The sequence below is a fragment of the Rhipicephalus microplus genome, chromosome 2, assembly GCF_043290135.1.
Source record: "Rhipicephalus microplus isolate Deutch F79 chromosome 2, USDA_Rmic, whole genome shotgun sequence".
Lineage (NCBI taxonomy): Eukaryota > Metazoa > Arthropoda > Arachnida > Ixodida > Ixodidae > Rhipicephalus > Rhipicephalus microplus.
In genome coordinates, this window is record NC_134701.1 from 158,798,456 (window position 1) to 158,807,956 (window position 9,501).

General features: G+C 46.6%; 1 pseudogene; it reads right to left on the minus strand.

The window, feature by feature from the left end:
- Positions 1-255: 255 nt before the first annotated feature.
- LOC142786513 (uncharacterized) lies at positions 256-3,220 on the minus strand (annotated as a pseudogene).
- Between the last annotated feature and the right edge of the window lie 6,281 nt (positions 3,221-9,501).

The following is a 9,501-nucleotide window of genomic DNA, read 5'->3' on the forward strand; positions in this document are numbered from 1 at the left end:
GATCTTGGCTCATACCCACAAGGGTGATTGGCCAGGGACGTCAACGGGACCACTTTTTCTTCGTCTTCCACCCTTAACTGTATCCTAAACGGCACCTAAGTGACCAAACCATACTCCAAACGGCCGACCCCATCCGTAGCGCCAACCAATATTGCTCAAGGTTCAGTGTTCATACTTGTGCGATTGTCAATTAAATATCAATTATTGCGCATATCTGAGGCACCATAACAACACGACGTTATTAAGTATGTGTATTTCTTACTAGAAAAGGCACACATAGGTAATTTTAAGGATCGTAGCCTTAATAACGCTGCGCTGGTCATGCAACGCTTGCACGAAACAGCAAGTGTTTCCAACGCTTTGCTAAGATGACATGGTGGTGAGTGAGTGAAAAAAATGGCAGCATATCTACGGAGTGAATGATGGAGAGTGGGGCGAAGCATCCGTCCGTCCATTCGTCCGTCTGTGTGGCCATTCATGCGTCCATTCGCCCGTCCGTGCGTGCGTCTGTTCGTGCGTCCGCACGTCCATCTGTGCGTCTGTCCGTGCGTTCGTCCATGCATCCGCCCCTGCGTCCGTCCATGCGTCCATTCGTTGGTGCAGCCATCCATGAGTCCGGCCATGCATCAGTCTGTGTGTCCGTTCATCCATCTTTTCAACACTCCAAGTACCACCATCTCGCATCTCTTCATCATATATTCCGCATATGCACTGCCATACAGCAGACATGCCAAGGATTAAACGAGAGGTGGCACACGCACACTTTCTTACGGCTTGCGCTTCGTGTCTACTTCCCACGTTTAACCACCTTGAGCTCATGGTATATACCAGTTCACTGTATTCATGGCACTGCGGCCCAACGCTCGCTAAACCTTTCTAAAACCAAGGAGGTTATGCCAAGCGAGTATAACGTAGCAACCCTTTCTTGACAGATAGTGCTCAATGTACATGCCAATGGCTGCTAAGGGGGAATGAGAGACAAGTGAATTCGGCTTTTAGCTAACGCGCACGCTGCGAAGTTTTTATTGTTCAACAACGCACAGAAGAAATGTCTCACCGTCACCACCTTGGAAGTCAAAATGTAAGACTGGTTACACACTACGACTACTACTATGACTAGGATGGACAAACAGGTGCCACTATAAAGAGATTCGCCCATACAACATTTATGAATAGAGAGTTTGCAGGTCCATAAGGGCCTTTTACACTGGGGGAGTCCTTATTCCGGGACACCACTGGACAAGGCCGCTACCCAAGCCCGTTAGACTAAAGCTCTTTGAGCCTCCAGCCCTGAGGAATTGAGTAGGGCTGCCTCCCATGCCTCTCTATTTGGGGAATGGTTAGGAGGAAGGGAAGGATGCGTTTGACATGCCCACACCATGTGAAAGCTATCGGAAACTTCCCCACAGTGAGGGCACCACCCATCGACTTTCGGGTCAAAGTATTTTACTACTGCAGGACACAACAAGGTTTTGGTCTGCAGGCGCTTTAGGGTTCGTTCATCGGCCTTACTCAGGCCCTTAGCAGGCACCAGGTGAGAGTCGATGTTGTTCGCAATAGCACACCAAAATTTCTCTAAATTGTAGAAGTGGTTGGCTAGTCTCTGAGCCGGAAAAGGCTGGGTAAGGAGTCCTGTGGTTAGGCGCGCGGGCGGCCGCATCCGCAGCCTCGTTATCTCCGAGGCCCTGGTGGCTTGGAGTCCAAACAATGCGTTTTGGTGAGGGGCCTAAATCCCTGACGGCTCGCATTAGAGTATCGTAGGCTAAAGGTGATACCTTGCCCGCCAGATAACTTTCACAGGCTTGGCGTGAATCTGTAACGATTATCCCATACAGTCCGTGTGCGAGGCGGCAAGTGCTATTTCTAGCTCCTCATTGCGTGTGGATTTTCTTTTGGTGTTTTGGTGAACGTGTTTGTTTTGGTGAACTACAGCGGCGATGTAGTATCCAGCAGGCGATGGTTCTGCCACATCAATGTAGTATACACCTGGCTTAGATCCATATTGGTGTTCAAGGGCCACAGTGCGCGCCCCTCGTCTGCCTTCGTGTGTCTGCGAGTGCATTTTTCGAGGAAGGGGAGGAACCCAGAGCTTGTGGTGCCACAGCTTAGGAAGTCTGCATGTCTCCTCTGGAATGCAGTTATGTTTTATGTGAAGGTGGCCTAACAAGCGGCGCCCAGATACCATTCGCGAAAGTAGCGTATATTGCGTATACGAACGTAGAAGAGATGTACCTCCTTCATGATAAGAGTTTAGCACCCCCAGAGCCGACAACCAGGCATTTGAGGTAGTTACCGGTAAGTCTAAAGCTCGCTTTATAGCCTTCTTAAAGATGGCGTCGATGCGCTGGTCGTGTTGCTTTTTAGTGCGAAAATAGGGTACGGAGTAGAGTATCCGGCTTAGTACAAAGGCATGAACGAGTCGAAGCGTATCCCTGTCCCTCAACCAGCCGCGTTTATTGGAAGCGCGGTGGATCATACGTCCGACGTGTTCGCCTATGCGTTTCAGTTTGGTAATGGTAGAGTCCGGTCAGAGTCTGTTATGAATGAACAGGCCCAGGATCCAGATCTCCTCGACTTCTCTGACAGGAGATCTCATCAAAAAGATATGTAAGTTTGTGTCGTCTTTGGGGAAGCTCTGATTTTGCAGGATCGCATTGGAGACCTCAGCCGTAGGCATAGCTATCGACTATAGAGGCGGCCTGCTGGAGGCGGTCCTTCGTTTCTCCAAGGCTGCCTTCAGTAGTCTAAATTGTTATACCATCCGCGTAGAGTGCGTGATCAATTCCTTCCTTCCGGGCCAATTGATATGGTAGCTGCATCATAGCAATGTTGAAGAGGAGTGGTGACAACACCGCTCCTTGGAGAGTACCCTTTGTGCCCGTAGTGTATTGGCCGTATTCATCATCCTCAATTTTAAGGAAGGCCTGACGCTTCGAGACGAAGTCTCTTACGTAGGCAAATGTCTTGTCACCACAATATAAAGCGCTCAGATTTCCCATAATGTTACCATAACGAATGCTATCAAAGGAACATTCAAGATCGAGAGCAAGAATGGCCTTGTCGTTGCGTCGCATGACAGTGGGTTCTATTATATCACGGTGCAAGTGAAGAAGGACATCCTGAGCAGACATATGTGGGCCAAACCAAAACATAATGGCTGCTAAGAGGCCCTTAGCTTCCATGAATAGAGAAAGGCGTTCCCGAACTGTTCTCTCCATAAGTTTACCCACAAATGAAGTTAGCGAGATAGGCCTCAGGTTGTCGGTATTCACCATCTTGTTTGTTTTAAGAGACATGGAGGTGGCACCTACCCGTCGCTTTGCGTTCTACACCTTATCACTTCAGAAACGGGTGCGCACAGCGCGCGCCCCGTTTTCCAGGATAACTGCCAGATAGCGCTCATGTCTCACGTGTGATGTAAATCGATGCGCTCGTTCGCCTCCGCTGCACGCTCGAGGCACTCCAACGCAGTGCCTCCAGAATACTATTCACCGATTTTCTTGCGCAGAACATCACATAAACGTTTTGTTCACTCTCTCCAGACGCAAGACTATTGTCTTTCGACGACATTTTTGGTGTAACGTGCAGATACGGGGCCCAAGTTATTCTTTCAAGCAGGTGAGCACTGTCTTCTTTTCTCCTGAATTTAATCGTACTCAATCGCAGTTTTCTTTTCTCCTAAATTGAATCGTACTTGAAAGCTGTCTCCCTTTCTCCAATATTGAACCGTACCATGGGTGTGAAAGTACCTATGACGTTTGTGAGAAAACGAAATTCTCAGGAAGCGTATAAATATAGTACATAGTTTATTGTCACAGTTTCCAATATATTTTGAGACCTGTACACTCATTCATTAAAGCAGAAGAGGCATACAATAGCTGAGCAGAAAGCTCGCATTTGCTTTGAAGCTCATGTCCAGGAGACTTTTGGGTCCACATTCACGAAAACCTCTAACACATTCCGCAGAAAACCTTTCAGCCAATCACGATGCAGGGCATCTCAGCAGCGAAACCGGCTTACCTTCGGGAAGACGCGCTTACGAGAGAGAAGTTAGAACTGTGAATTCGTCCCCTGTCTTTGGGAGTGTGTCTCCCATTTCGTGAAGAACACGTTTTGTTTCGCAAGGCGGCCTGCTGTAACTTAGTAGTTCACCAAGGCTACGAAGTGGCGTAAAACTTACCTTCTTGACCAACATTCCGACGATGCCTGGCCAGCTGTTGTTCACGGACTCACCACCGAAATTGCCGTATCTAGGCTTGACGAAGGTAACGCTGTTTGAGAAACGAGTATTAGTGGTGGGTCGAGGGGAAGAGTGGAGGCAGAATACTTAACACTTGAAAAATACTATTACGTAATAGCATGGGCTTGGTTTCCACAACTCACTTCAGTCGGAGAGAGTCTATCGTCGCATGAGCGATCTTTCCGATGAAGCCCAGAAGCCTGACGTGGCCATCTTCCTCCTTGGCGTCGATGTAGGGAAGGTACTAGAAGACAATGCTTACATGAAAGTCATCGTTATGTCAAGACGCTATCAAAGAATAAGCTCAGACCATCACTTGCTTTCGTTAGTACGTTCAAGATAGCCAACTGCAGCGAACTAAATATAAACATGAAGTCTGCATAAGGTTCTTGAGCTACCAACGCCGCTAAAAGTGCTAAACTGACGCTATGTGTGCGTGTTAATTTAAAGTCATAGCTGCTACATATTACGGCAAAAGCTGTTATAAGATCACAACACGGATCGCGTGCGCGCCGTGGTTGTCCGCCGCCGGTGTCCGTACCACTATCGCACGAAACACATAAAAAACCTGAAGGACACATTGGGATTCGAACTTGGGTCCCCTGCGTGCCAGCCGAGTAGTCTACCACTGAGCCACGCTGGTGCTTGGAACTCTCTTGCAAGCTGGCTCGATATCAGGAAAGGAATCGCGGTTATATGAGTAATAAAGCGTTTTAGAACAGGAAATGAACAACGAGGTGTCACATAATGCAAATTATGCAGCGAGCAGGACATATATCGCTCCATCTCTTTAAAAAAAAAGCTTCTTCACCTAATAACTGTGGCGCACACCCACTTTGGGGGATTGTGGGGATTACAAAAGCTTCTGCCACAATTCTTCATTGTCGTCAGCCACAGCTAAAAAAAGGTGCACAATGTTTCTTGCGAGTGTGCATCGGATATAGTAAGCTTCTCCGAAGAATGACGAAGGATGGCATAGGGAATGTTTGCCTACTACACAATGATTAATGGTGTAGTGGGTACCCTCAAATGTACTTGCAGTAGCTACCCAAAGAGTGTTAAAAGAAGGCTCAGAAAGGCTCCTCTTCCAGCTTTCACTGTGGCAGTGCTGAGCGCTCCGAACAGGCCGGGGGGCTTTTGAAAAAGAGAGAAAGTTACTTATATGTTCTTGAATCCCGGAGGCACCTTATCAGATCGCAAAAAATTTGTTACCTGGGAAGTTTAAATTTTTGCATCACATTTTGGATTGCCCATCAAAACTTGGAACAAAATTACAGAAGTCTCGAAAAGACTGAGCTATCTTAATATAGAAAGCTATCGTTTTTAGTGCTCTTGCCTTTCCGGGCGGGATTTTAGATTTTTACTCATTTCTGTTTTCTTGTCTGTAATTGTCACCTGCTAATACATTCATATTTGCGATGTCAGGCCAGCTTTTTAAGTTATTTAGTATTTAAGATTGAACTACCACAGCCTACCGACAAGTACGCAAACTTCCAGTGCCTCTTGCAGAGATCCTCCATTTTGAGTCCAGCGTGGTTGGCGTTTTGAGTCGGTCTACGCTACGGTGGACTCGCTCATACACTGCGAGAAACCTGGTTTATGGCGCAGTGTGTGCTATATTGATTTAATTACCGAAATGAGCGCTATTCACTGTTCGAAGCTTTCTAATGACTCATAGGACTACCCCAGATAATCTGGTGCTCTTATGCTAACATTGCAGGTGCCTACGGGAAGAAGCGATACATTAGGCATCGAGAAATGGGGTCATAATCTGTCCTTGAACGCAAGATGAAAGTTTATTGTGTCGAACATGTCCTCAAAGAGGACCTCATATGTACTGTGTCAATACATGAAATAGCCCGAAGAGACAGAGTCAGCATAAAGCAGTCTATTTACAGATTAATCAAATTCATTAGTCCAACCCGCTTTCAGAACTTAATTGGATGGAAGCCTGCACGCATTTCGATTGTTTGTCTTATGTGGTATTTTTCATTGCGCACTGATCGAACGGTATACTCTGTATCGTTATCAGCGAAACCACAGCTTTCAGATGGATTAGAGAACTGCAGACCGTTTATATTCAGTTAAAAAAGCACAATAGAAAGTAATGGCCTCGATTTAATTGGACATTGCGTCTGTCGCTGCATTGAGATGCCGGAACCGGTCGCAGTATGTAGTTGATGCAAGCACACAGACTCTGTATTAATATTGACTTACGGCCAGCTACAGATGCGCAGTAGGCCATCGCAATTCAGGGCTCTGAAACCGGATAACCCTTCTTCCTTCAACATCTGTGAGAACTGACGATTGTAAACCCTGTTATATAGTAAACAACAACAAAAAGGAGTCCTTCCCCTATCGGGCAAATGCGGGCAAATAAAATTTTTCAGCCTGACCTACTACTTTTCTTTCTTTCTTTCTTTCTTTCTTTCTTTCTTTCTTTCTTTCTTGCGTATTCCACAATGTTTCCCCCCAAACTTTTTGCTTCCGACGTGCTGGGAATGGGATTTTTCCCGCATGCTTAGCAGAGCAACACTTCTGTTGCAAAGGCAACATAGGCTTTTATTCATATGTGAAACAATGAAATGAATCCAATGCAGCAATGCAAGGCAGCGAATAAATGTGGCAACGTTAAATGATTAATCCACCTCGATGACAAATCAGATTGTCATATCTGAAACATCTGACCGCCGACAAGTCCACGATCGAGAGAGCATCAGTTATTGGAAAACGGTGAGCGCTTATAGGCACAGAGTTATTTCGTTCCCTCACTCGTTCAATGCGCATGCGCCCAACGCACATTCGAGGCCGCATCTGCGTACACTTCTGTGCACTCTCCGGCGCCGGGTTTATCGCGAAGCATGCTACCGCCACCACCGAAATCTATATCCGTTCTTAAAAAATACAGGGCGTGCAAACACGGACGCAAGAAAGAAGATCAGGACACCTCAGAAGCACTGCAAAGGTGCAAAACGGTGGAAAGAGAAAGAAGGCAAGAACAATGATCTGCGCATGCCCATTCAATAGGCGAACCCATCAATAGGCATGCTTGGAGTTCCACGCGAAAGATAAATGTTGCGGCACTTGATTTATTTTTTGTATAAGTTAATCAACGGTTGACTCACGTATGCGCTACCACTATTAACGATATTGCGAGAAAATTATCCGACGCAACCACCGAGGAAGAAATAGCCGATAGTAGAAGGCGTCATTTACGCTTGCACGAGCAACTTGCACGGCTTATATATATTAAACATTGGACCCACATGGCACCAACGCGGGACATAAGATGTTGATAGGGCGGTCCTTTAACTGAAAACTCCGCCGAGTTTAAAAAGCCGTAGCTCTCCATACTGGTGCTTTGAGTGATTTGAATGTCGCGCCAATAGCGTCATGAATGGCTGGGTCAGTGTGGTCACTCTAGCCATGGCCCATTAGCCATGCAAGCTATATGGGGCCATGAACATGGCATTGGACCAAGGTAATTATAACTTTAGTGAGAACACATAACCTTTTTTGAACTGGAAATGGCGTCATAGTTTTTGGTGCCGCACACGTGCCTTATCGTTTAAACGTGACAAAAAACCGAAGACCAGATTGCTTAATGTTTTTTACGCTACTTTCATCAACTCAATGCCCTTTCTCTGCTTTAGTGTGCGGCTAAAAAGAGGCTTGTACCTCTACTGTTTATTTTAAAAGTATTTTTGTTGCAAATGTGTTGTTAGTGATCACTTTGTAGCTTGTTTCGGTTTTGTTTTGTTCTTTTCTACCACGTACCATTTCTGTTGTTGGGGCCACTGGAACCACTAGGACGTACTGGTTGGCGCTACTTTCGTTTGACTTTTCAAGTTCGTTACCTACCCTGAACTATGGTGCTACATTTTTTGCAAGAGAGAGTTTATTCAAAGGCACTGGTTTTACCATTAAGAAGAGCAACCAGTACGACGTACCGGCTTCACGTAACTTGGTGAGAGAAACGGGGGCAACTTTTCGACGAAGACTGCACGTTCACGATTGGCGGACTCTACTCTGCTTGTCCGCAGCATATTGAAGTATGTTGGGAAAAACTTAGCGCTTGCGTTTGTCGCCGTGGCGCATATGTGTAGTGGGCTGTAGTACGGATAATCCTCTTGCGGGCTTCCGTTGAATGACGAAAAGATATAGTCGGGCGTCCGCAGAAGTTCTGCAGGCTCAGCCTGCCAGCCTTAATCAATTGCAAGCTGCGTCAGGTGAGTTGTTGCGGAGGTGAATTAAGTTTGTCGAATAGCAGGCGACCGCATCGAACTCTGTCTTTGCGCTTCTAAAACTTCTTTGGCAGGCGAAGCGGTTTGGCTCTCTGAGTGAGTGTGATGCTTCCCACATGCGCGCGCGCACGGGGGAGCACGAGGAGGGGGGCGGAATCACTGATATACATTGATTGGGGCAACTCTCGGATGACCCTCCCCCGCTGATGGGGATACCTTGCGCTTGGCCATGACTCTCGAGCACGCACTAAACATCTAGGCGCACTGCAGTTAACGTTACAAAGAAGACACTGGCGCCAATTCTGGCTAAGACGTACAGATGGTCATCTATAAGAACATTTATATTGCATGGTGTCATTGTTTCGATCCTTTGCTGCAAACACTCCCAATAATACGCACCTTTAGCTTAGCGATTACAATTCGCATCATTTGGCCCTGGGCATGCTAGTGATTTTCACACAAACGCATAGAATGAACAGCATATAGCGCTTGTGCTGAACAATTGTGCGAGCAGCAAAACATAGAGCCTATCTCTCGTTCCACCTATGAAGTCAATGAAATGAAATGTGAATATGCGAACACTTGGTTTCCTTGTCATTTTGCAGCCAAGCTGACCTCGTGTCAGCAAAATGCGTCTGTCAAAAAAGCAAGATCTATGAAGGTCCTCACACCAAGCTTGGACGCAACATCTGCGCGTGGCTGGCCATAAGTGATATTCACCAAAATGTGCTTATTAAGTACTGGCCTCAGGAGCAACAGGCACGAAGAACATCATCGTTTAAAGGGGCCCCACCCCGCATTCTGCACCGCTGGAGTTCGTGCGATGCCAAATACTAAGATGAACATAAAAATAATTATCGAAATTGCTACACGGTAATGGAAGGTATACGCCTTCAAACTTCAAAACCCCAAAAGATGGTGGTAAAAAAAGTTTCCTTTCACATTTCACTCTCCCACTGATGTCGAAGGCTGCATCCGATCACGGCACGCCTCTCTCAAAGACGTACTGGACTACTG